At 48.7% G+C, this 26,610-nt stretch overlaps 1 protein-coding gene across 5 annotated transcripts in view; it reads left to right on the plus strand.

Annotated features, from left to right (window-relative positions):
- CCDC157 (coiled-coil domain containing 157) overlaps window positions 1–26,610 on the plus strand; it is a 158,080-nt gene that overhangs the window by 15,000 nt on the left and 116,470 nt on the right. The gene's annotated exons all lie outside the window — the stretch shown is intronic.

Below are 26,610 nucleotides of genomic sequence, written 5' to 3' on the forward strand. Positions count from 1 at the left end.
GAGGCTGAGTGACATCATTGAGACAGCTGGCTGGACCACTTCTTGTTACTGGAAGTTTTAATGACAGAAAGGGTTGGGCACCTATCCTATTGTGTGATCATATACCCAGTGGTGAAGCCCACTTGGAGAGCAGGATATCAGGCACTGTATACCTACAAATGCATAATATAGATTTACTCTGGCACTTTGCACACCCTGGCACCAATTCAAAGACTCTAGGTTAATATATATAAAGTAATTTATTGCTGATTTGTATAGGTAAATATATCTATTTTCAATATTTAATTCCCCGTACCATATGATATGCAAACTAGTGCCTTTCTAAATATCCATAATTTCCTACCTCTTACCACTCCCGAAGCAAGGTGTCTTGTAACATGGCCAGGGATCCATGATGTCTCTGAATGCCTTCTTGAAGGTCCCCCTCTGCATGGTCCCTAGTCACATCTGCATTGGGCCTGGTTGTGTGCTAAAGCTTTGCTCTCAGACCCAGTCTTTTAAAGAACTCTTTGCACGCAACAAGACTGCATAATTCTCAATTTATTGGTCCATCCTTAGAGAAGGTCAGGATGTTTAATTCATAATATCCAGATCACAGCAATCTTCATAGCACATGCTGTTTGCTCCCTCTCATGTGGTGGAGGGGGTGGTAAAGGGCTCTGGATATGAGGCCTTTCATGATTGGATGCTTCCATAAAGGATGAACATATATGATTTGTTTCTTAAAGCAAAGTTCTGGAGCTTTTTAAGCTGATCAATATTTGGCAATGCTATAGCTCCAGGCTCGTTTCCACTTATGTCACAATCCTGCCTGCTTCGCAGCCTCCCTTCACCCACAGCCACTCTAGCTGCCTCCTTGCTAATCATATGATGCAGCAGTTCCAGACCTACTTAGCTCAGACTTTTTCTGCACTGTTCAAGTCACCTTGGTTCCTTGTCCTGGCCATCCTTGCTTTCTCATCTTACCTTGTCTTGTGGCCTTCCTGCCTTGCTATGTGGTCTTCCAGCCCTACCTACCTTGTTCTGTGTGCTACGTAGTCTCTTGGAGCTTCCTGTTCCACCTTGCAGCTTTCAGGCCTTCTAGGTTTGCCTAGCCCAGGCTTGTGCTTGTTTGGGCCTTCTTGTTCTAGTCCTATCCTTGTCCATCCTAGTCTAGTCTTGCCTTTGTCCTGTCCAGTCCAGTCCAGTCCCAGTCTCCAGCCCAGGTCTTGTTTTGTTTTGTCCTGTACAGTCCCTGTCTCCAGCCCAGGTCTTGCCTTTGGTTCCAGCCTTGTCTCCAGCTCTGTCTATATCCAGCTCCTGCCTGCCCTCAGAAAAAGCCATGTCTCCAACCCAGGCCTTGTCTTTCCAGCCTTGTCTCCAGCCCTACATATATCTGGTTCCTGTCTGCCATCTTGTGCCTCCACTTCCTGTTCTGCCACCATGATGTTCTCCAGAAGGAAAGCCCTCCCAGCCCTCAGAACCTACGGGCTCAACTCAAGGGGGAGGGGACTGGCCTGTGTCACTCCTGTAGAGGTAATCCATGATCCCAGCCTGCCACAATTATGCCTTATCAGTCTGCTGGCAACTGCCAACGTTACAAAGTTTGTTTACATTTCGGTAAAAGGTCCATATTGCTCTGCAGCTGAAATAGTCTTAATATACATATTATTTCTCTGCATATTTGTCTGAGGTTTTAAAGGTCTATTTCTTCTTTACGTTTAATGTTCATTTTTTTATGCATTCTGAGAGCCTTATGGTAGGTCAAAATAGGACACACAGTAGGAGTTTCCCTAACTTAAAACTAATTATATTTCATTATATTTCTCCACCCCCAAGCTCTTATCATAACACTTCTCCTCTTTATATTTGAGAGGGCATGGGGAATCAAAAATATAATCATCATATAGATATAAATATACAATTAATTATGTAAATACTTTTGGAATAATTATCCAATACAGATACATGATAAAATAGTCCTAAAGTGTAATTATTTAGAAGAGAAGTTTATGCTGGGTTATGCCTCCCTTCCAGCAGACAGAGAAAAACTTGAAGGACACCCCTGTAAGTAGGATGCGCCACCTGCAGCTCCTTCAGTATTTCTCTGTCTCCAGCAGATGAAGGTGGCAGAACCTGCAGTCCTGGCTAATTGACTCTAAACAAGAAAAGAAAAAAAAAAGTGGCTGTGACAGGAGTCCTTTAAATTTGTTTGGCTGAAACAAAGTTTCAAAAAAAAAAAAAAGAGCCGGGCCTCCCGAGGAGCAGAGTCATTTCTCCTCTGTGGTAGGCCTGCCGTGTGCTTTGCCCTTTACTTCGGTGTACCAGGAGCAGCAGCCGGTGAGTGACTGGGGGTGGATTTACCAGTGAGCCCGTCCCTCCCACCCCTGGCCCAGAGACAACCACGAGTTGTGCTCTGGTGAGGCAACACAGCTACGCTGCTCTTATTCGTCCTCCCAGGCTCCGGGGTTTATTTTTGCAGCCTCTCCTCCTTGTTCAGTGATGCCGCGCGCTTTGGCCTACAAATCCTGTGGGGAGCCGGCGGCACAGCTCTCCACAGATAGCCTCTGCTCCCGTTGTCAAGGGCCTGTCAGCGGGGGCAGCTGGTGGCAGGCACATCGGTCCCGTGGTATGGGCGCCCGATGCTGCCTCATGGTACTCGGCCTGCCCTACTCCCGTGGAGCGCAGGAACGGCAGCCATATTAGGAGCTTTTTCAGACAGCTCAGCAGGGGGAGGGGATCTCCCTCCTCAGTTATTTCCGCAGAATGTTTGCCCCGGGTTTCCCCATGATTTATTTCCTGCTTTCCATGCTCCTTTGGGTACCCCCTCTAGGGAAAATTTAAAGGGCCAGCATCCTTTTTCGGCTGATTTTATTTTACTATTACATAAGGCTTATTTAGCTAGCCTTATGTCCATGGGAGATCCTGAGCCCCCTCCGGGGCGGGCTGGGGATGGGCCCTCTCCTCCCGTGCAGGTTCCTAGGCTGGATCCTCCTGAGGTCTCCCGGATTAGGGTGGTCCGGGAAGGGTCCAGTTCCGGGAACCAGGGGGCGGTGCCACTGGCGGATCCGCTTCAGGCAGACATGGATGAGGATTTTGAGCGTGTGGCCCTGGTGGAAGGGAATGATCCTCGGGTCCTTAGGCTCTTTTGTAGAGATGAATAACACAGTCTGGGTAAACAAATAAGCATGGGTGTAGCTTGCTTATTGCGGCGGTTACTACCCCTACTACCCCTAACTAATCAAGCTTGATATTTCACTTGGATGCAGCTCCATCACTGCTCTCTACATTAATGGTGGGGGTGGAAGGGAAATAGAACCAAAGAGCTAAGAGAAACAGATAAGTATGAGAAAAAAAATGTGTGAAGCTTGCTGGGCAGACTGGATGGGCCGTTTGGTCTTCTTCTGCCGTCATTTCTATGTTTCTATGTTTCTATGAGTTGGAGTCGATGATTCCACATGTCCTAGCAGAGTTGGGCATACCGGCTGGTCAGACGCCAACACCTCAGGATCAGGGCATGGTGGATCCGGTGCTATCTGGTCTTCGTCCCCTGGCTAGGACTTTTCCTTTTCATCCTATGTTGCTCCAGCTAAAGTTTCAGGAGTGGGATACTCTGGAAGCTAGCCTTAGCATAGACAGAGCTATGGAAAAATTGTACCCGCTGCCGGATGACTGTCTTGACCTCCTTAAGATTCCCAAGGTTGCTGTGGCCGAATCCACAGTCACCAAGCGTACGACTATTCCTGTGGTTGGGCGGCTGCCCTTAAGGACCCTCAGGATCATAAGCTGGAGGTGCTTCTCAAGCATATCTTCGAAGTGTCGGCTCTGGGGGTTCGAGCAGCCGTTTGCAGTAGTTTAATGCAGCATGCGAGTCTCCGGTGGGTACAACAACTCCTGAGTGCCAGAGAGCTCTCCCCAGAGGAGTCGGAGTACGCTGATCATTTGGAGGCAGCAGTAGCGTATGGGGCGGTCGGATGCCTTGTACGATCTCCTTTGTACGTCTTCGCATACTATGGCTTCTGCGGTGTCAGCCCGCAGGCTTTTATGGCTCCGTAATTGGTGATGTTTCCTCCAAGTCGCAGCTGAGTGCTTTTCTGTTTTGGGGGAAATTACGTTTTGGAGATGATTTGGGGCAGCTCATTAAGTCCTTGGGGGACAATAAAGTGTACAAGCTCCCGGAGAATAGGCCAAAAGCTTCCAGAGGTTTTGGCCCTTCCCGGTCACATGTTCAGGGGCAGCACCATTTTCGCCAGTCTAAGCCGGCTCCATTTGGCCAAAGCCAGTCGTCCGGCAGGTCGTAGACCTGGTCTGATTCCTTTTGTGGTCGTAGACCTGCCCGAGACAGCGGTGCCACAGGGGCGATGTGAATCAAGTCCTCCCAATAAAATAGCGCCGGCCCACTCCCCTGTTCCGGTCGTTGGGGGGTGGCTGTCCCTGTTTTACGAGGAGTGGGTCAAAATAACGTCGGACCATTGGGTTCTAAACATTATAGAACACAGCTGTGCCTTAGATTTTGTTCGTCCCTTACGCAATCTATTTCTGGTGTCGCCCTGCAGGTCTCTGGAGAAAAGGCGCCAGGTGTCTCTCACGCTTCGCTGGTTGTTTGACCTCGGGGTGGTCATTCCGGTTCCTCTGAACAAACTTCGAACCGGCAGGTATTCGATTTATTTTCTGGTTCCGCCGCATCTAAAAAAAGATATAATTGCGATGGAGAAGGTACAGAGAAGGGCTACCAAAATAAGTGGAATGGAACAGCTCCCCTATGAGGAAAGACTAAAGAGGTTAGGACTTTTCAGCTTGGATATGATAGATAGGGGGGGATATGATAGAGGTGTTTAAAATCATGAGAGGTCTAGAACGAGTAGATGTGAATCGGTTTTTTACTCTTTCGGGTAATAGAAAGACTAGGGGGCACTCCATGAAGTTAGCATGTGGCACATTTAAAACTAATCAGAGAAAGTTCTTTTTCACTCAACTCACAATTAAACTCTGGAATTTGTTGCCAGAAGATGTGGTTAGTGCAGTTAGTATAGCTGTGTTAAAAAAAGGATTGGATAAGTTCTTGGAGGAGAAGTCCATTACCTGCTATTAATTAAGTTGACTTAGTTAATAACCACTGCTATTACTAGCAACGGTAACATGGAAAAGACTTAGTTTTTCGGTACTTGCCAGGTTCTTATGGCCTGGATTGGCCACTGTTGGAAACAGGATGCTGGGCTTGATGGACCCTTGGTCTGACTCAGTATGGCATGATCTTATGTTCTTATGTTCTTAAGGAAGGATCCTTCCATCCGATTTTAGATCTGAAGAATGTCAACAGAGCTCTCAGAGTGCCCCATTTTCGTATGGAGACACTACGTTCCTTAATCGCCTCTGTCAGAGCAGGGGAGATTTTAGCGTCCCTCGATTTGATGGAAGCGTACCTACACATTGGAATTCAGAAGGACCATTTGCGGTATCTCCGGTTTATAGTCCTCGGCAAGCATTACCAGGTTCAGGCACTTCCCTTCGGGCTGGCGACCGCTCCACGCACAATTACCAAGGTGATGGTGGTTGTGGCGGCAGCTCTCCACCGCCAGGGGGTTCTGGTCCATCCGTACTTGGATGACTGGCTCATTCGAGCGAAGTCAAAGAAACTATTTGAGGCGGCGGTCGCCAGGGTAGTGCAGACACTTCACGATCTGGGTTGGATCATCAGTGCAGACAAGAGGCAGTTGTCCCCCGCCCAGGTCCTGGATTTTTTGGGGGCGAGATTCGCTACTCGGATTGGGAAAGTCTTCCTGATACAGGATCAGATAGACAAACTCATGTCGCAAGTTCGGCGTCTCTTGTCCCTGCCAGTTCCCAGGGCGTGGGCTATTTACAGGTTCTTGGTTCTATGGCATCTACTCTGGAGTTGGTCCTGTGAGCTTTCGCTCATATGAGGCCGTTGCAAAGGGCTTTGCTCTCACATTGGGACCCCAAGTCGGAAGCTTTTCAAGTTCCCTTATCCCTCCAGGAACCAGCCAGGTCCAGCCTAGCTTGGTGGCTGACTCATGAACACTTGTCCCGGGGAATGGATCAGGAGGTCCCTCAGTGGATTATTGTGACGACGGATGCCATTCTTTCCGGCTGGGGGGGCAGTTTGCCAATCTCAGGCAGCCCAAGGCCAATGGACACAGCAGGAAGCACAATGTTCCATCAATCGTCTCGAGACCAGGGCAATCCGCTTGGCCCTGCAGAAGTTCTTGCCTCTGGTTCATCGTCAGTCGGTGAGAGTGCTCTCTGACAGCGCTACGACGGTAGCATATATCAACCGGCAGGAAGGCACAAAGAGCCACCCCGTAGCAGTGGAGGTGGATAAGCTCATGGCCTGGGCAAAAACTCATCTGCTCAGGATAGCGGCTTCACACATTGCCGGGGTAGACAATGTACAGGCGGATTTTCTGAGCCATCAGAGATTGGATCCCAGAGAATGGGAGCTGTCCGAGGCGTTCGCATTGATATCTCATCACTAGGGGATTCCCCATTTGGATCTACTAGCGACTCGAGAGAATGCCAAGGCGCCACACTTCTTCAGTCGCAGAAGAGAGCACGGAGCGGAAGGAGTGGACGCTCTTATCCTCTCATGGCCTCGCGACATTCTGCTTTTCGCATTCCCTCCTTGGCCTCTGGTAGGCAAGGTTTTGAGAAGGATAGAAGCCCATCCGGGAGCGGTGGTGCTGATGGCTCCGGAATGGCCACGAAGGCCGTGGTTCGCGGATCTCCTCAACCTTACAATGGATGGGCCGCTCCATCTGGGTCATCTTCCAAATCTCCTGCAGCAGGGTCCAATATTTTTCGACCAGGTGGATCGCTTTTGTCTAGCGGCTTGGCTTATGAGAGGCAGCAGTTGAGAAAGAAGGGGTATCCGTATTCAGTGATTTCCACTCTTTTACGGGCTCGCAAAACTTCCACCTCTCTTACGTATGTTCGAGTCTGGGAGGTTTTTGACTCTTGGTGTAGTAGGTCAAATGTTTCCCCTAGGCGGGTCTCAATAGTCCACATTCTAGCCTTCTTGCAAGAAGGTTTGGCAAAAGGGCTAGCTTTCAGTTCTCTCTGGGTTCAAGTGGCGGCATTAGGATGCTTACATGGAAAGGTGGACAGTGCGTCCATAGCGCCTCATCTGGATGTAGTTTGTTTCCTTCGGGGTGCTAAGCATTTCCATCCACCATGTCGAGCTGTTTGTCCATCCTGGAGTTTGAATTTGGTCCTTAGGACATTGTGTGAACCTCCTTTTGAACCGCTCAGGTGCATCACTCTGAAGGACCTTACGCTCAAAACAGTGTTTTTGGTAGCTATCTGCTCGGCTTGGAGAATTTCGGAAATTCAGGCCCTATCTTGTCACAAACCTTTTCTTAGGTTTTCCGATTTTGGCGTTTCTCTTAGAACCATACCGTCCTTTCTACCTAAGGTTGTATCGGCTTTTCACATGAACCAGTCCGTTGAGTTACCTGCGTTCCCGGATTTGGATCAGAATTCTCCACATGCTCGTGAATTGAAGTGTTTGGATGTCAGGCGGGCGCTGTGGTGTTACTTGGAGGTCACTAATGATTTTTGCCTGTCGAATCACCTTTTTGTCTTGTGGAGCGGTCCCAGGAAAGGGCATAAAGCTTCCAAGGCTACTATTGCCCGGTGGTTGAAGGATGCTATTGCTTCAGCATACATATGTCACGGGCAAGGAGTTCCAGAGGGTCTTAAGGCTTATTCGCTCCGTTCTCAGTCAGCGTCCTGGGCAGAAAGTCAGTTGATTTCCCCTCAGGAGATCTGTAGGGCGGCAACCTAGAAATCTTTGCATACCTTTGCTCGGCATTACCGTTTGGATGTTCGGGAGAGTTTTGGCAGCGGTGTGCTTTGAGTGGGACTTTCCCACCCCATGTAAGGCGGTTTGGGTACATCCCAGCAGTCTGGGCTGATCCGGGTACGTACAGGGAAAGGAAAATTGGTACTTACCTGCTAATTTCCATTCCTGTAGTACCAAGGATCAGCCCAGATGCCTACTCAGTTTTTTGATTCTGCTTGACAGATTATCTGTTTTTTTCCTGTCATACTATAACAGGATGAAGATTTCACATTTTGTACATAGTTGAGTCTCCTAAATTTGGTTTAACCATTTAAATTTTTGGATTCCTGTTACCACTTTAATTCTGCTTTGATATTGTTTATACTCAAGGGACTGCAGGTGGCGCATTCTACTTACAGGGGTGTCTTTCAAGTTTTTCTCTGTCTCCATCTGCTGGAAGGGAGGCATAACCCAGCAGTCTGGGTTGATCCGTGGTACTACAGGATTGAAAATTAGTAGGTAAGAACCAATTTTCCTATTGCATCTATTTGGATTTGAAACTTATTCATCTATTTGTTGATTTTCAGGGTAAGATATATATCAGAAATATTAGACCAATGAACCATCATAGATATAGCTGCTTGAATTACAAGGTACAATTTCTTACATAGTGTTTCTGAAAATCAGCATTGGTTGCTGATACATTTATGTCAGTGTGTGAATGAAAAGGTGTCATATCAAATACCATTGGAGGTAAGGCTGGGATGTTCTGTATAAATCTGTAAAGAGATATGTGAAGTATAATTCCAGAAATAGCCCTGAATATATAGAGAGGGATATCTCTAGTAAGAACATCCTGTTTCCACTACAGCTGTAACCAGCAATCTGACATAATTAGATAATCATATCTGTATCTTTCTCATATACCTGAATTCTTAATTTAATGTCTATAGTTCAATAATCCCTTGAAATGACAGCACTCGCACCAAAAATAAACACACAGCACCTGGCCACTGATTTTATCACTGACCTTCCTCTCTCTAAACGCCACACCACTATATGGGTAGCGGCAGATTGCTTTTCTAGATGGCTCACTTCATATCGCTCCCTGGCCTTCCATCTGCGCCAGAGTTGGCTTGCCTCTTTGTGTAACACATCTTCCACTTACACAGACTCCCTTCCCATATCCTCTCAGACTAAGGAGCACAGTTCACAGCCTGGTTTTGGAAGAACCTGAGTAAGAAATTTGGCATCACATTAGACTTCGCCTCTGTGTATCATCCACAAAGTAACGAGCAGATAGAAAGAGTCAAGAACTTCTTGACGGCATATGTTAATGAGCGCCAAGACGACTGGCTTCTCTCCTCCCATGGGCAGAATTCTGCCACAGTAACCATGTGGGGAGTTCAACTAGGTTATCATCCTTTCAAATGGTCTTCGGCTAACATCTCAGAGTTGCGCTTCCAGTTCCAGTCTCAATCTCCTGTCCTGAGGTCTATGGCAGAAAAATCAGCTTCTTATGGCAGCTGTCAATCGCTTCAAGAAACAAGCAGACAAAAGGCATCAGCCGGCACCACATTTCATGCCTGGGAAACTGGTGTGGCTAAGCACTCAAAACCTGCACCTCAAGATGCCTTCCACTAAAAATCACACCAAGATCCGTGGGCTTGTGGTAACTCAAGCAGTAATGGCTTGGAAACAGCTAGAGGAAAAAGGAGTCAGACTCTGGCTGTTCCTTAAGTGCAGTTTATTTACAGTGAAGTGCAATGCAAAGCAAAACAAACAAGTTAGGCAGCTCACCTTGATGTTCAGGTATTTCACAAATACTGGGTATCACACATAGCAGATATTAACATGTTCCTGGTTTCTGCCTGCTCCCTGGTGCCTCTCTAACCCTTCTGGGACCTGCCAACTTATTTGGTCTAAAGGGATCCTCCCTGGGCCCAGAATCCCTTGCAGGGCTGATCCTTAAGGAAGATCCAGCTAGAACTCTTTGGCCAATTCCTTAAAGTAGTTTGAGGGAGTTTCCGGTATACTCCCTCACAGGGCCATTCCCCATTACTCACCATAAAGGGCCGGTAACTACCAAATGAAACTTCCATCTACGCTCAAGACACACAATGTGTTCCATGTATCTTGTCTTAAACCAGCAGTTCTGTTGTGGCCATTAAGGACCCCTCTTAAACCCATGAAATTAGTCTCCGAAGAAGACATGATGTACAAGGTCCAGTAGATCTTAGACTCAAGGAGGGTTCAAATTAAATGACAGTATCTCATATCCTGGCTGGGCTTCAGCCCAGATGAAAATTCATGGAAACATGCGTCTTAACCTCCAAGCTCCCCAAATGGTAAAGGAACACTTCCCCCAGAAGCCTAAGACTAAAGGCCTGGGGCCTTAGAATGAGGGGTACTGTAACATTTGGCTGGCCACGGGCTGGCCCCATGACCTGCCTCACTTACTCCAAGATGCAGACTCAGAGTTTTGCGGCTCCCATGCCTCCATTACCACCCTCCTTAGGAGTGAATGTGTGCCTTATCTAGGTCTCACAGCAGGAAAACAGAAGCTGGCCCTCAGTAATAGCGTCACGAGGTGGGGTATTTTAACTTCAGCTGAGCAACAAGAAAGTCTCAGCAACAGATCTCCCTGCCTAGCCTGCATAGTGTGTTGCTATCTCCATGCCGTGCCTTTGTGTCTCCTTGCCTGTTGCTTTGTCCTAGTGTCTCCAGCTGTGCTCTATTTGCCTTGTTTCTGTCAGTCTTGTATTGTCTTGCCTTGTCTCAGTCCCCCATGTCCTTCTTGGTCCTCTCTATTCTGATCTGACTCCTGTTATTGACCTTTGCTTCAGACCCAGACCTTCCTCTTGCCTGCTGCCTGCTACTAAACTCTGCTTCAGACATAGACTTCTCTGTTGCCTGCCACCTGCCACTGACTTCTGCTACGGAATCCAAATACACCTTTCTTACTGCCAGCCCTGTCCCTCAGCCTGAATCTGGTAACTGTCTGATCGCTGTCTGCACTTACCTCATCTCGGCTCTGGACTATCTCTTTCTGACCACCCTTTGGGATACTCGCCTTAGGTCCTGCTGGCCCCTGGAACCCAATGGTTCAGTCCAGGTGAAGGTCCAGCTCAGTCCCAGCCAAGGGTGCATCTGACAGCTGTCAACATGGGTCTAGGGAGTTCGCCTATTAGGCTGCATCAACCATGCCACAGCACAAGGGCTCACAACCATGACAACCTGACTCTGAAATAATACCCGTTATACAATTTCCAATACCCTCAATGGTGCATTTCTGTTTTCTTTCTTTTTCTTCATTTGAGTAGTACAACTAGGTGACTTTGACTTTCCATCATATGGTGGTGACTGTCTATTTATAGAACTTGCAGGTAGTCAGACCACCAGATAAGTCCAGCGGACTACTATGGGAATCTAATTGAGCACTAAAAGGGTTTTCCAGAGCGGGTAATGGACTACTAACTTGATCTGATCTGTCTATGCATGGCATGTCATCTGCTAAGGCTGCTATCCCTTGTGGGGCATCCCAAGTGTTGCGGTCCCGGGCCGTGCCCCGGTCCCTCCACCTACCTCGGGGGCGGCCCGGGTCATTTCGGGGCTTTCCCGGGCCTGCAGGCCCTCCAGCGCGTCTCTCCCTCCTTGGGAGAGACGTCGACGACTTGGCGCGGCTGGCCCCGCCCCCTGACGTGCGCGTGCAGGGAGGAGCTCCCCTTAAAGGGGCCAGCGCGGGAAAATCATCAGTTCAGCTGGGGATGACGTCAGACGCCTGCTAGCATAAGAATCTTGCATCCAGGATTCTCCAGTGCCTTGCAATAGGTTCCTGGGTTTTGCCTGTGGTTGCTGCGTTCCTGATTGTCTTCTTCCCGCTTCTGCCTGCTTCCCTTGCTGTTGATTCTTCTGGCTCCGACCCCTTGGACTGGCTCTGGATCGTGTTCTGGCTCCGACGCCTTGGACTGGCTTTGGATCGTGTTCTGGCTTTGACCCGTGGACCGGCTGTGGATCTCTCTCTGGATACCGACCCCTGGACTGGCTGCGGACCACCCTTGGATTACCTACGACCTGCTAGAGGTGCCAGCCGTCCGGAACCACGACCTGCAGGAGGCGCCTGCATCCGGACCACCCTCATCTTCAGGAGTCGCCTAAGTCCCAGCGGCCGGGTCCCTACGGGGCTCCACCTGGGGGGACTTCGGCTTCCAGGGTGAATCTCCTAAGTCCCAGCGACCAGGCTCTCAAGGGCTTCTCCCGGGGGAGCGCTGGTTTCCAGGGTGAAGGTTCCCAATCTTCAAGCTCCCTCTTCGTCCGTCCGCCCACGGGGTACCGAGTCCTTGGTCGCATAGGGCTCCACCATAAGTCCTGGGTCTCAGCCTGCTTCGAACCTCCGAACCGCCTCCTGGTTGGGACAACTAAAGTAGACTTCTACAGCACTTCATCTTCTGTCCTAACCAGCCCAGGGTCCACGAACACAACACCAAGTATCAGGCGTTCAAGGCTGAATTACAGGAAATGATGGTGCTGGGCTATATGCAAGCACCGAGCTGCCAGCACCTAGGCTGCAGGTATTGGGATTCTATTTAGAACTTGCCTCTCCTTCCCATTCCTCCAAATTATCCAGAGAATTGAGATCCTCCATGGTAACATTCTGTGTTATCAACTTTTTAGTTTTGCTATAGGAAGTGGTTAAAGTTCTGAATGGCCCTGGCACTTCTCCAACCTTTGTTACAGTGAGGCTGGAATTCTGCTTTTGTAGATTTCTTTGTTGTGACTGCCTTCATTTCTTTTTTTTTTATTCTTTATTTATCATCTTTTGAAAAAATACAAACAAAAATTTGTATCAGAAATAACAGAGAAAGGAAAATAAAAGTAAATTTCCAGGATTACTCCTGATATTATACCTTTTTTTCAAGTTCGAAAGAAGTAAATGTTAACACAACTCTTAATACATAGGAAATATGGAGAGAGAGGAAATATACAAGGAGTACACACGACATCTACCAAAATATTTGCCCTTGTTTCGCACCTAATTTTCTATAGTCCCAATATTCTCATCAGGTGGTCTCCTGCCAGACAAGAAAGCCCTCAATTGATCTGGTAAGAAGAAGATATATGTATTCCTGGCCAGTTTAATGATGCATTTGCAGGGGTATCTCAGTTTAAAACTGCCCCCCCAATGCTATAGTCTCAGGTCTCATTTGTAGAAAATCTTTTCTACGCTGCTGCGTAGATTTTGCCAAATCCGGGTATACACGAATGAGTCCACCGCAAAATAATACAGAAATATTTTTTAAGTAATTCCTCATTATCTTGGAGACATCACTTTCATCATAGAAGGAAACAAAAAGAACAGCACGATCTATTATTTCTATGTTTGAATTTTCAAGGTAATCGGTCAGATTTTGAAAGTCTGACCCTTGTTGTGGAACCATTAAGGGAGTGCTAGTTCTTTTCGGCAAAAAAAATAATTTTTTAACTGGTGGTATCTCCTGTTGGGGAATCTTCAAGGCTTCCATAACATATTTCTTGAATGATAGAAGAGGGATTTCTCCCATTACAATCGGAAAATTCAGGAATCTCAAATTTAAGTGTCTCACATGGTTCTCAATGGACTCTAACCTCCTTAATGTAGACATCCTTTCTGATATTATTGAGGCATTAGTAGTCTGAAGACTTTTTAAATCATCAGTTATTTGTTTAATAGAGTTACCTTGTTCAGTAAATTTCTGCCGTGTATCTCTTTCCAGTAAGCCAAATTTGGTCGAAATATCTTCAAGTTGTTGAGCTTGGTTGTCCAGCTTGACCAACATCCCATTCATGAGATCCCAGATGTTATCTAGGGTTATTTTCGCCGGCTTAACAAATTGCTGGGTGAAAGATTTTCTTACCCCTTGTCCTGCTCCTTCACCTAGCTCCCCCGTTGTCCTGGAGGTAGACGCCGCCATTTCCTCTCCTTTTCCTGGCGTCTCAACTAAGCGAGTTTGCAGGGCTCCTCCGGGGTCACCGGCCTTTAGGGCGTCTTCTGGGCCACCCTGCTGAGCAATCCAAACCTCTTGGGTATGTATCCCAGCACCTTTGGCGCCCGCCAGGGGCAAAGCACGAGCCGGCGTTTTTGGGTCCGGGGGGGTTAATGAAAGTTCCCCCGGAGAGTATGGCTCTCCTCTCGCCGACTCTCCAATGGGGCTACCCTCCCCCACTTCTGGTGCGATCGCGGCGAACTCTGTAATTAACCGTTGTCTGGTTGCAAGGTCCGGGTCGGGTGGATATACTCGGACCTTGCCCTTCCTTTTATGAGGCATTTTCCGAGAGAATATCGCTGTAAGGCTTAATATTGGAAATAAGAAATCCGGAGCTCACGGCAGTGCTCCCGCTCAGGGCGCCATCTTGTTTTCTCTCCCCGTGACTGCCTTCATTTCATCCTTAAAATGCATCACTAACAAAACCAATGATTCAGCTTTTCCAGTGGCCATTTCTAAGTCAATGCTAAGCTGCTTAGTCTCAGTAAGGAGCTCATTATAGTGGTTTGCCAAAGACCTGCATGTTGAGAGCAAAAGTAATATGGCTGCATTATGGCATTTATTTTTGCTATTAACTATATTTACTTTAATATATTTGTGGAGTGGTCTTACTTGCCCTCCTTAACCTGTGCAGGAGTCTGGTCCACCATAAATCCCAGAGGGAGAGAGGTCTTTGGGCAGGACCCTGCTGGGCAGGTTAAGAGGCAGAGCCCAGCTAGGACCAGGAGGCTCCACATCTCCAGGAGTAGGAGCTCTTGACTCTTTCGGAGACGTTGTGTTGTGAATATACTACAAATGTAGGCAGTTATTGCTAATATTTATGGATTATATTAATAAAAGTTGAAATTTCCTCAGAAAAGGCTAGAATTAGTGAGGTTCCTGCTTCATCCCACAAGATTTCTCCTAGTCATCTTCACATATGGTGTAAGATTGGAGATTTTTTCTATGCTTGACATAGGAAAAAAAAAGTCTCCAAGAGGAGTACAGAAAAGAAAAAAAGTTTGTGTAACCCTGCCTAAGAAAGGGGGCTAGAACAGAAGAAAAGTGCTGCTAGGACTGCAGAGCACTAAAACTTTAAAGCTTGCTGGCTCAAAGAAGAGCACACAAGAAAAAAAAACAGGGGGTGGGTGGAATTGCCTTTAAAATAGAGAGGTCTGGGGGACTTAGAGGGAAGTCATGTTTAGCTTTACAGCAGGCAAAGAGGCAAGCTCTGCCTGGAGTTAGGGCTCATACTCAGTGAGTTAGTGCTGGAGAAGCAGGAGTTTTTTTCTTTTCTCCTAGGACAAGCAAGGTGGTAGTCCTCACACATGGGTGACATCATCGAATGGAGCCTGGCACGGAAAACTTATGTCAAAGATTCTGGAACTTTGACTAAGCACCCTGAGCATGCCCAGCATACCCTATGCCATGCGTTCATGTGGGGGTCCCTTTTCAGACTCTTTTTTTCCCACGGAGCTTGTACCTCACGGTTAAGTGAGCCATTGGCTTTTTCCTTGGAAAATTGCTTTGGAAAACTTTTCTTTGTTATTTTCATTTTTTTTGTGTTTCCATCGACACCGGGTCCCTCTCAGTTCCTTCTCATAGGCTCCTTAGTCAAGTTTTTTGGCATTCTCGATAAGTTTTTTTTCGCTATCATTCCCCCCATGGTGGTGGTACCTTGGTGCCCGCCAGCTTCAACTGCCTGCCATCACCGCTTTCATTTTACTTCCCTTCTTTTCATTTGTCATGGCCTCATCTGGTTTTCGTCAATACCCTAGTGCCTGAAGATATGTGTTCTGTAAGGGACCGTGAGGGTCCTCAGAGGGTCTCCCCTCAGAACCATCTCCTCCAGAGGAACAAAGGAAGTCTCCACCAAAGGATTTAACCTTCACAGGTTTTGTGCAGGCAATGGCCAAAGCCATCCCCTTTCAGTTGTTGACGGAGGAAGATGCCAGGTACAAAATGCTGGAAATCCTCCAGCTTGTGTAGGGTCCTAAGGAGATCGTGGCAGTCCCGGTGCATGAGATCCTTAAGGAGTTGCTGCTGAAGATCTGGGAGCAACCCCTTATAGTAACTCCCGTAAACAGGAAGGTGAAGGGAGTTTACCTCATCCAGAAGGCTACCAGATTCGAGAAGCATTAGCTGCCACACTAATTGGTGGTGGTCGAATCCAGCCTCAAGAGGGCCAAGTGCTTTCGGACCCTTGCCTCAGCACTCCCAGGGAAGGATCACAAGGCAATGGGTGCTCTTGGGAGGAAAATATTCCAGGGAGCCATGCTCATTGCCCACATCACCTCCTACCAGCTCTACATGAGCCAATACTCATGGAACCTCTAGAAGCAGGTACAGGAGGTTTCCAAGTAGCTGCCTTAACTGCAGCAGGACATCCTCATGTCGCTGGTGCATAAGGACCTGGAGTGCGGAAAATACGAGGTTTGTACAACCTACGATGTTTTTGAAATGGCATTGAGAGCCTCTGCAGTGGAAATCAGCACCCATAGAATGGCATGGCTGTGGGCCTCGGATCTCCATTTGGAGGTACAGGAAAGACTCACTGACTTGCCATGTACGGGAGAGAATCTCTTTGGTCCTGCAGTAGCCCAGTTGAGGACCACCAAGAAACCCTCCAACAACTCTCCGCCAGCACTTCTGACCTGCCCTCAGAAGACAGGGTCAGAGGAAGTCTTTCAATCGCCAGAGAAAGTGCTATCCACCAGCCCCTCCCTCCCATTTGCAGCAGGTGAGCTCTTGCGGCTGTCCCAGGCTGCAGAAAGCTCCCAAGGCCTAGCTGGCCACCCAGTCAAATCCCGGGATGGGGTTTTGACTAGATCATAGGGAGCATAAGCCAGCCACCTGTACTGGCAGTCTGTGATTCTTTGCGGATCAGTGGCCCAGTATAACCTTGGACCAGTGGGTTATGTCCATTGTGGGTACCAATTAAACCTATTGGGTGTCCCGCCAAATTGCCCTCCATGCCTGTTTTGGGAGCCAATAGTGTATCAGGAGGTACTGATAAGGGAGCTCTCCACCCTCTTAACAACCAGAGCAGCACGGAAGCACTGAAGCAGCCTGGTCTTTTGTGTGATAGGATTTCCCCTCTCTCAAGAGCAGGAGGAGAGGGAAAACATGAGGCTGGAGATAAGGCAGCTAGAAAAGCAAGCCAAGCTAGGGGAGCCAGAGAATCCACTCCCAGAAATCCCAGACAGGCAGAGAAGTCGATGCCTACAGCTGCAGGATGAAATAGAGGAAAGTCTGGCAGAGACGATCTACATAGAGAGCAAATTGTGGCAATTTGCTAAGATGACCACAGTGTTAATAAAGAAGGAAGAAGGAAAAACTACCAGTTTCACAGAAATAAAGCCAAGGAAGGTCTCAGAGCACCTGGAATCTGAGGGGGCCCATCAGCCATTTGAATCACAGGACTGGTGCTTTTCCCTCCAGAGCAACAAAGCTGCAAAGGAAGATAAAAGTAGCAATAGAACTGGAGCCAGAGAAAAGCCTGTGAAAGGTATAATAAGAAAACCTAGAGTGAAACCAGTGACCACACCATGGAAACAGATGTTAGGGTTGTGAACTCAGCTCGGCTGGGGAACCCCCACGGGAACAGTCCAGGACGTCAGGGACAGGCTAGGCTAGGGGATCTTCTGCCTATACCAGCCACCTTTCCCACAGGTTGAGCCCTTGGGTTCTGGTGGCCAGAAGGACTTGAACAAGGGAGAGACCCAATGCTAAAACTGGACTGGAATTCAGAGTGGAGGCAGAAGTCAGGCAGGTACGAAGAGGCAGACTGCAGGGCTGTAGGCAGACATCGGCTAGTACTGGAGACAGGAGCCAGAGGAGTTTTGGGATGCAGGTTGCAGGGCTGGAGCTGATGTCTGGTGGGGTCAGAAGCTCGGGCAGAAACCAAGGGCTGGGATGGAATACTGGAACAAGACAGGCGTTAATGATACTTGACAAGCTTGAGACAGGAGGCCTGGGAGCCAGGGAGCAAGGCTAGAGACAGGCAGCTTAGGGAAGCCAGGGAGCAAGGCTTGAAACAGGCAGCTTAGGGAAGCCAGAGAGCAAGGCTTGATGCAGGCGGTTTAGGGAAGCCAGGGAGCAAGGCTTGAGACAGGCGGCTTAGGGAAGCCAGGGAGCAAGGCTTGAGACAGGCAGCTTAGGGAAGCCAGAGAGCAAGGCTTGAGACAGGCAGCTTAGGGAAGCCAGAGAGCAAGGCTTGAGATAGGTGGCTTAGGGAAGCCTGGGAACAAGGCTTGAGACAGGCAGCTTAGGGAAGCCAGAGAGCAAGGCTTGATGCAGGCGGCTTAGGGAAGCCAGGGAGCAAGGCTTGATGCAGGCGGCTTAGGGAAGCCTGGGAGCAAGGCTTGATGCAGGCGGCTTAGGGAAGCCAAAGCTTGAGATAGGTGGCTTAGGGAAGCCTGGGAGCAAGGCTTGAGACAGGCAGCTTAGAGAATCCAGGGAGCAAGACTTGAGAAAGGCAGAAGGCTACAAAGAGCCACAAGGAACACAATGCAAGAAGCCTTTGGAAAGCCATAAAGCAGAAGGCAGAGAGCCACAAGGAGTACAAAGCAAGAATGCTTTGGAAAGCCACAAGGCTCGAAGGGCCAAGCAAGGAGCCGAGCAGACTCAGACCCCATGAATGACAAGGCACAGTGTGGCCTGAGGCAGGGCTAAATAGGCAGAGAAATGCTGAGTCATGAGGTCACTGAGACACGAGCTAGAAAGAGGGTAGATGCAGGTCCCAGGAGGACCTCTGGTGGTTGGGAGGCTGCATGACAAGCAGAATCACAACACTAACTTACAAAGACAGACACAGCTGCAGGCCAGAGAACAGAATAAGAGTCAGCTGACTGAATTTGCAGTGATTGCGACTGCTGTGCAAGACAGGTCATGATGGAGCTTTGGAGAGTGGCCTGAAGTCAGCAATACAAACTACCCTGGGGATGGCCGTGTAGTATGGCCTGTGTGTGATGCCATACAGACTGGCCGCAGGAAGCCAGCATGAAGGATCCAGATAGAGGCACTGCTAAGAAACCAGAAAACGATGCTGCTAAGAGCTCAGACGCTGGCCTGGCAGAGTCCAAAAAGAGGCACTGAAGAGACCCCAGGAAAGGCATTACAGAGGAGCCAGTGAGAGGCATTGTAGAGTGCCCAGATGCAACCCCTACAGAAGAGCCAGAGGGAGACGCTGCAGGGGGAGAAGGCACAGATGAGTTAGACACCTTGATGAAAGTTTCTGGGGCCACAGAGATGCAACAGGCTCTGAATGAGAAACAGTACATTGAGCATCACCTGGATGAGAGGGACCTGGAGCAAGCTGAAGTTGCTGAAGTCACCAGTTATGTAAGAGAAATAGAGCAGGAGCTGACACTGATCCCTAATGGCCATGATCAGTGTGTAATAGAGATGGCAGCAAAGATCGTTCAGCTGCGATCTGTGGTGGAGGCTGCTGAACGGGAGAAGATGGAGCTTCTCAATCAACTCAAGGAGGAAAAAAGGAAAGGTGAGGACCTGCCATTCTGTGTAGCAGGAAAATCCATTACTAAGGGAGACCTAGAGATGGCAATAGAAGAAGTTAACAACATGCATGGACAAGTGCCAATCCAGGATGTGGTTGCAGAGGCTGGCCAGAGCATGGTGAGGACTAGCATGGAGGCACAGGAGCAGTTCAGGCCTGGAGAAGAGCCGTGGAGAGCACAATATGCCCGTATTGCTGGTAGTCTGGTAAGCGTACCTGGGGCTAGATGCACCATTCATAGGAGTACAGGTGACTTGAGGAGCACTGTGTTTTGTTACTAGGCGAGAGGACCAGGGTAACCAAGGATGTTAGTGTATAAGGAATAAAATTTAAAGACACAGAATTTGTGTTCATTTGGTAAGGTGGCTAGGTTGGCATTGGCGGGGCATGTTTGGTGGAAAACAGTTTGCACTTGATCTCCTGTTCCTTTTCTTCCTAGAATTACTGTCTGCAGTGATGGAGAGGACCACGTAGATGGTAAGACTAAGATGTGGAAGCTACAAGGATTATCTGTGATGTACTCTGGAGCTGTGAAGAAAGAAGACTTCAGAGCCTGGAAAGAACCCACAGCATAGGAAAATAAATTGGGAAAGTGGGCCCTCTCTGAAGAACTGGTTAAGGTTATTTCTAAAGTGTAAGGACATACTTGCTACCTAGGTTGTACCCAAGGATACACCCACAGGATCAGTGGGGTATGGTGGCACAAAGGGACCAAAGGAAATTCCTGGTAGGAATGTAAATCTGTCAAAGGCTGTGAAAGGGCTTGTAGAAGTTCCCATAGAAGAACCAGGGTTGGAAAAATATGGACAGCCCTAGGACGGGCTATGGAGTCTAGGCTCCAGCATTCGAGGGGGAAAACCCAAGCTAAAGAACACAAGGTGAGGATCGCAGGATTTCCGCAAGGCTACGAGAACCCTGATGTTGATATGCTAGTTAATGGGGGTGGTCCAAAGCAAGCATTTGTAGTTGGTATTTCTTACTGTTTGGGTGAAGATAAGAGGAAACAGGGAAGGGTCTCAATGGGCAGAAAATGATAAGGGAAGATGAGGTTACTTCACGAAGTCAGTTTCCTAATGAGCCATGTCCCTTGGTAGTGTCTTGTTGTGTAGGAGAGCCCAAAGAAGAAGTAGAGTCTTCCAGAAGCATAAGGAAGTATGTAAAGGGAATAAGGTATTAGAAATTCCTCAAGACTCAAAGTCCCTCATGAGAGGCTTCTACGAAAACTAAAAAGTCATGGGATAGGAGGCGATGTCCTTTCGTGGATTACAAGCTGGTTAAAAGACAGGAAACAGAGAGTAGGATTAAATGGTCAATTTTCTCTGTGGAAAAGGGTAAACAGTGGAGTGCCTCAGGGGTCTGTACTTGGACCGGTGCTTTTCAATATATATATAAATGATCTGGAAAGGAATACGGCGAGTGAGGTAATCAAATTTGTGGATGATACAAAATTATTCAGAGTAGTTAAATCACAAGCAGACTGTGATACATTACAGGAGGACCTTGCAAGACTGGAAGATTGGGCATCCAAATGGCAGATGAAATTTAATGTGGACAAGTGCAAGGTGTTGCACATAGGGAAAAATAACCCTTGCTGTAGTTACACGATGTTAGGTTCCATATTAGGAGCTACCACCCAGGAAAAAGATCTAGGCATCACAGTGGATAATACTTTAAAATCGTCGGCTCAGTGTCAAAAAAGCAAATAGAATGTTAGGAATTGTTAGGAAGGGAATGGTTAATAGAACGGAAAATGTCATAATGCCTCTGTATCGCTCCAAGGTGAGACCGCACCTTGAATACTGTGTACAATTCTGGTCGCCGCATCTCAAAAAAGATATAGTTGCGATGGAGAAGGTACAGAGAAGGGCAACCAAAATGATAAAGGGGATGGAACAGCTCCCCTATGAGGAAAGGCTGAAGAGGTTAGGGCTTGGAGAAGAGACGGCTGAGGGGGGGATATGATAGAGGTCTTTAAGATCATGAGAGGTCTTGAACGAGTAGATGTGACTCGGTTATTTACACTTTCGAATAATAGAAGGACTAGGGGGCATTCCATGAAGTTAGCAAGTAACACATTTAAGACTAATCGGAGAAAATTCTTTTTCACTCAACGCACAATAAAGCTCTGGAATTTGTTGCCAGAGGAGGTGGTTAGTGCAGTTAGTGTAGCTGGATTCAAAAAAGGATTGGATAAGTTCTTGGAGGAGAAGTCCATTAACTGCTATTAATCAAGTTGACTTAGGGAATAGCCACTGCTATTAATTGCATCAGTAGCATGGGTTCTTCTTAGTGTTTGGGTAATTGCCAGGTTCTTGTGGCCTGGTTTTGGCCTCTGTTGGAAACAGGATGCTGGGCTTGATGGACCCTTGGTCTGACCCAGCATGGCAATTTCTTATGTTCTTATGTTCTTAACTATTTGCATGCAAAAAGATTTCATATCTTTCAGTTTATTGGCCCATACTTAAATGCAGGTCAGAATACCCAAATCACCTCACATTACATGCAGTTTGCTCCCTCTCATGTGGTAGAAGGGTGGTAAGGGAGCTTTGGATAATAGGGCTCTTCATGACTGATTTTCACATATATTGGATACATTTCCACCTCTTGTAAACATATAGGGGTAGATTTTATAATTTTGTGCGAGCGCGAACAAGAGTACGTGGGATTTCAATAGATATGCGCGTAGCCGTGCGTATCCATTAAAATCCGGGATCGGCGCGCGCAAGGCTGCCGATTTTGGGCAGCCTGCGCGTGCCGGAGGCAGATGTAAATCTGCGCGCGCCAGCAGGCTGCTGGCGCGCCATCACCCGACCCAGGGCCTGTTCCGTAGGGCGCGGCCATGCCCCGGAACGCCCCCGGGCCGAAACCACGCCCACGGCGCCGCCCCCGAAACGTCGCGTCACCCGCGCCATGCCCCCGAAACGCCGTGTCACGACCGCCACGCCCCCCGGCACGCCTCTCCATGCAAGCCCCGGGACTTACGCGCGTCCCGGGGCTTGCGCGCGCCGCCGAGCCTATGCAAAATAGGCTCGGCGCGCGCAGGGGGGGTTTGGGGTAGGTTTTCGGGGGGTACGCACGTATCCTACGCGCGTACCCCTTTGAAAATCTACCCCATAATCTCTCATTTGCAGGTTTCAGCTTAATCAATATTTGGCAGTACTAAAGTTTCAGACTCCTTTCCAATTATGTTCATCAGTTTGGCAACCACCAATGTCCATGTATTTAATTTTTAGTAAAAGTCCAAACTTCTCTGCGGCTGAAAATATCTTTTAAATATTGCAAAACATTCCGTGGAAAGTCCTCATCTACAGCTGGAACAGTCTCTGGGGTTTTTACTATTGTAGCTTATTGCAGTATATTCTTTTGTGGTTTGGTTAATGAATATATTTAAATGTCCATCATTCTTTAATTTCCATTTTCCTTGCAATTTAAGAGGCTTATTGCAGACAAAATAGAACACACTTTAGGAGTTTCCCTAATGTAAAACTAATTATATTTCATTATATTTCTCTACCCCAAGCTCTTATCATAACATTCTTTCTACCCTGAGCCCCAGTAGGTATAACATCAGACCTGATAACTGGAATATGAGTGGAGCATAGGATAACAGACACAGCCAGAACTTCACTGCACCTTCTTTCACCACCCTTTTACAATAGATTCAACAAAAGACGGGACACTCTGGAATGGGAAACAGGCCGCATATTTATTAACAAAACACACAACTAGCCCGAGCCTAACAATAAACCAGCGGTTATCCACCACCAGCCACCCAGCCTAGTCCCAGTTAGGCAGCATCTCGCCACCTAACCTCCAGCCCCGCCACCGACCAGCAAGGTGCTATGCCCAGAAGAACCAATCGCCCAACAGTATTGCCCCAGCCAGTTGATGCCCCAAACTGGCTACCGTCGAGCCACCTCCTAGCATTAATGAGGCTCGGGCAAACTGCCCACTCCAAGCTGCAACAGCAACCAAGTCCATTTACTTACAAAAACAAGCAAAACACAAGGGTGGGAGGGAGGGACGCCGCTCAGCCGAGATCCCCAGGGGAAAGAGAGCCCCTGCCGAAACCCCGCCCTCTTAAATACCCTTTTCTCCTCTGATACTCACTGTGGTGCCCACCAATGGGATAGCGCCGCAAAGGGAGTATTTTTGAAATTTGAAATTAATTCCCTACGTCCCTCTCACCCCATCCCACCCCAGCCCCCTCCGGCGTCAAGCTGCCTGAGCTCGTCTGGCTTGCTTGTTACAATCAGGCAGCCCGGCACTCCGGCCTGACCACCCTTCCATAACAGATGCAGTCAGAACTTCACTCCACCTTCTTTCACTTCCCTTTTACAATAGATTCAACAAAAGACAGGACACTCTGGTACGTGCAACTAGCCCAAGCCTTTACAACAATAAACCAGTGGTTATCTGCCACCAGCCAGCAAGATAACCAACCACAGGCCACCCGGTCTAGTCTCAGTTTAGCAGCATCCCGCCACCTAACTTCCAGCCCCTGCCACCAGTCAGCAAGGAGCTAAGCGCCCAGGAGAACCATTCACGCGACAGGTATTGCCCCAGCCAGTTGATGCCCCAAACTGGCTACCAGTCGAGCTACCACCTAGCATTAATGAGGCTCGGGCAAACCACCAAGGACGCGGGAAGGCAAGCCTATCCCGCATCCCCCCCAAAGATGTGACCAGGGATTCCCTCCACAAAACACATTCCAAAGCCTCCTGGATAGCATTAATGAATGTCCCTACTGAGAAAGGACAGATGAATCCCATCTGGCCGGAAAAGGCCAGCCTACACTCATGCTTAATGTGCACCCCCCCCCCCCCCCCCCATGACTCGTAACCAGGAACCAATCTGTTGATTGACCTTAGCCTTACAGAATCCCCAAATACGCTGCTCCATCTCCGCAGGCCTTGGAATGATGTCCGATCAACAGATCACAGATTCAGGCATGCAGATTATCAACATGGAAAGGTCCTTCCTTACCATGCTAATAAACTGTCGGCCTAATGGCTTTGCCCAATCATTGCCCCCAAATGCACCACCAGCACATCGGGATGAGACTTGCAGCTCAGTAAATGGTGCACCAGCGGTAACAGTTCCGACCAGCGCATCCTCCGCCGTCCAAGCCAGCAGACGGTCACATCCTGTGCAACCAAGCCCAGATGAGGACCATAAGGCCGCTGACATGCATGCTTGTGTGCCCAGACAACAAAGGAGTACCCAGTGATCCATGCTTGATGACCATAGGGCCTGATATCTATGGAAAAACCAGAAAGCAATTAGAACAAGTCTCCAAGATCCCCGGCCCCAGGCCTAATATACATCTGGAAAGCATCAGACCTCCATCTCCCAATTTTCTGAATCACTTCATCACTCAGGCCAGACCCTGTGGTGGAGATGGCCATCTCAATACATAAAGAATGGGTCCCAAAATCTGCTGCCTCCAAACCGATCCTGGAAAGCCCCGCCCAAAACATCATTTCAAACTGATACCTGGTCAAAGGGCGTGAATCCTGATGCACTAAAAAATAACAACCCCCCGCCAGACGCATGGATAAATAAAAACATAAATTTGCTACTGGGCAGGTCTAAAGTCCCACCACGGCCCTCAGCACCAACTCAACCCCTCTTCCCACCTGATCATTTTTGATTTAGGAATCAGCAACCTAACTACATCCTTCCCAGCCAGGCAGTCCAGCCGGACCACCCTTCCAAGAATCAAACATTGTACTTTCCCCTGTTATTCAGTGTTCAGACCAAAAGACTAGGATCACCTATAACTCGTCTTCTACTTGTGACTGACAGGGCTTGTGTTGCATGTGCTGGTAGCGGCAGGTCCACGGCTGGGCCTACTTACCCCCATTTGCCTGCTCCAGCGCTTGGTTCCAGCTCCCTTGCTGCCGTGGGCAGCTGCCTCCGTGCTTGGGTTGCTCCCCTTGCTCGCAGCTCCTCCGCGGATGTTTCCAGCTCTGCGGCGGGCCTCCCCGTGTGGTGCGCGGGGAGACGCCGCCGTCTCGAGCCATGCCTTTCCTTTAGCTCGCGCGTGCGCACACAACCGGGCTTCCTTTAAAGGGGCTGCGGCGGGAAACCACCCTGCAGCCCCGGATGATGACGTCACTGGGCCCGGTATATAAGGCCGGGCCCAGCCAGTGTTTCCTTGCCTTGGCAACAGGTCTCCACTCTTGTCGTGTGCTTATTTGCTTGTTCCTGCATTCCTGATTCCTGGTTTGTTCCTGCTTCCTGATCCTGATCCTGTTTTGTTCCTGGTACCTGTTCCAGCTCCTGAGTTCCGCATCTTCCTTGATGTCTATGCTTCTGATTGATACCTGGCTTGACCTCCGCTTTGTCTGACTACGCTTCTGATTGATACCTGGCTTAACCCCTGCTTCATCTGACTACGTTCCTGCTTGATTCCTGGATTGATCTTTGCCTTGCCTGACCATCCTCCGCTTGACTCCAGTTCTGACCCATGCCTGTCCGCCATGCCTCCTTGCTTGCCGTCTGCCCTGATCCCAGTCTGCTCTATCAAGCTTCTGCTGAATCTACTCTGGACTTGGCCTTTCAGGCTTCGGCCTGTTCTCTGTCGGGCACCCCCTGTCTACTCTGAGTTCCTTTGGCACCCGGGTTTCCTTGACTCAGCCTCGTCTGGACTTGTTCTCCGATCCCAGTCACCGCTGCTGGCCCCTGGCTGATTCACACATCGCTCTCTGGAAGATCTCAGATGGAGGCCCACCTAAGACCAGCCGGCCCTGGTACCCAAAGGCTCAACTTGCGGGGAACGAGGGCTGGTATTGGCGAAACTCCAGCCAGCCTCCATCAATCAGCCAACTCCACCTACCGATAGTGGGGACCCGTAGAGCTTGCCCTGCAGGTAGCGTCAACCCCATGTCGGCCTAAGGGTCCACCACCAGCGCAACAGCTTGCATCAGTAGTTGACAAGGCTCACCTTAATACTCCTCTCTCTCATACACACACACACCACAGTGCCAGGTGAAAGTAATAGCAGGTTTCTCCCAGGACAAGCAGGATGGTAGTCCTCACATATGGGTGAAGTAATTAGGCGGAGCCCTATTACGGAACACTTTCATCAAAGTTTCTAGAAACGTTGGCACACTGAGCATGCCCAGCATGCCATGATCCCTGTGTCCACAGGGGTCTCCCTTCAGTCTCTTTTTGTCTGCACTGCAGTTTGCCTCGTGTTTAGGAGCTCTGTGAGATTTTTTCTCACAACTTTTCCTCATTGAAAAACTTTTTTTGTTCTTTATATTTTATTGCATTTAAACAGAACATGACAAGTAAACAACCAG

This window comes from Rhinatrema bivittatum, chromosome 11 (assembly GCF_901001135.1).
Source record: "Rhinatrema bivittatum chromosome 11, aRhiBiv1.1, whole genome shotgun sequence".
Taxonomy (NCBI): Eukaryota; Metazoa; Chordata; class Amphibia; order Gymnophiona; family Rhinatrematidae; genus Rhinatrema; species Rhinatrema bivittatum.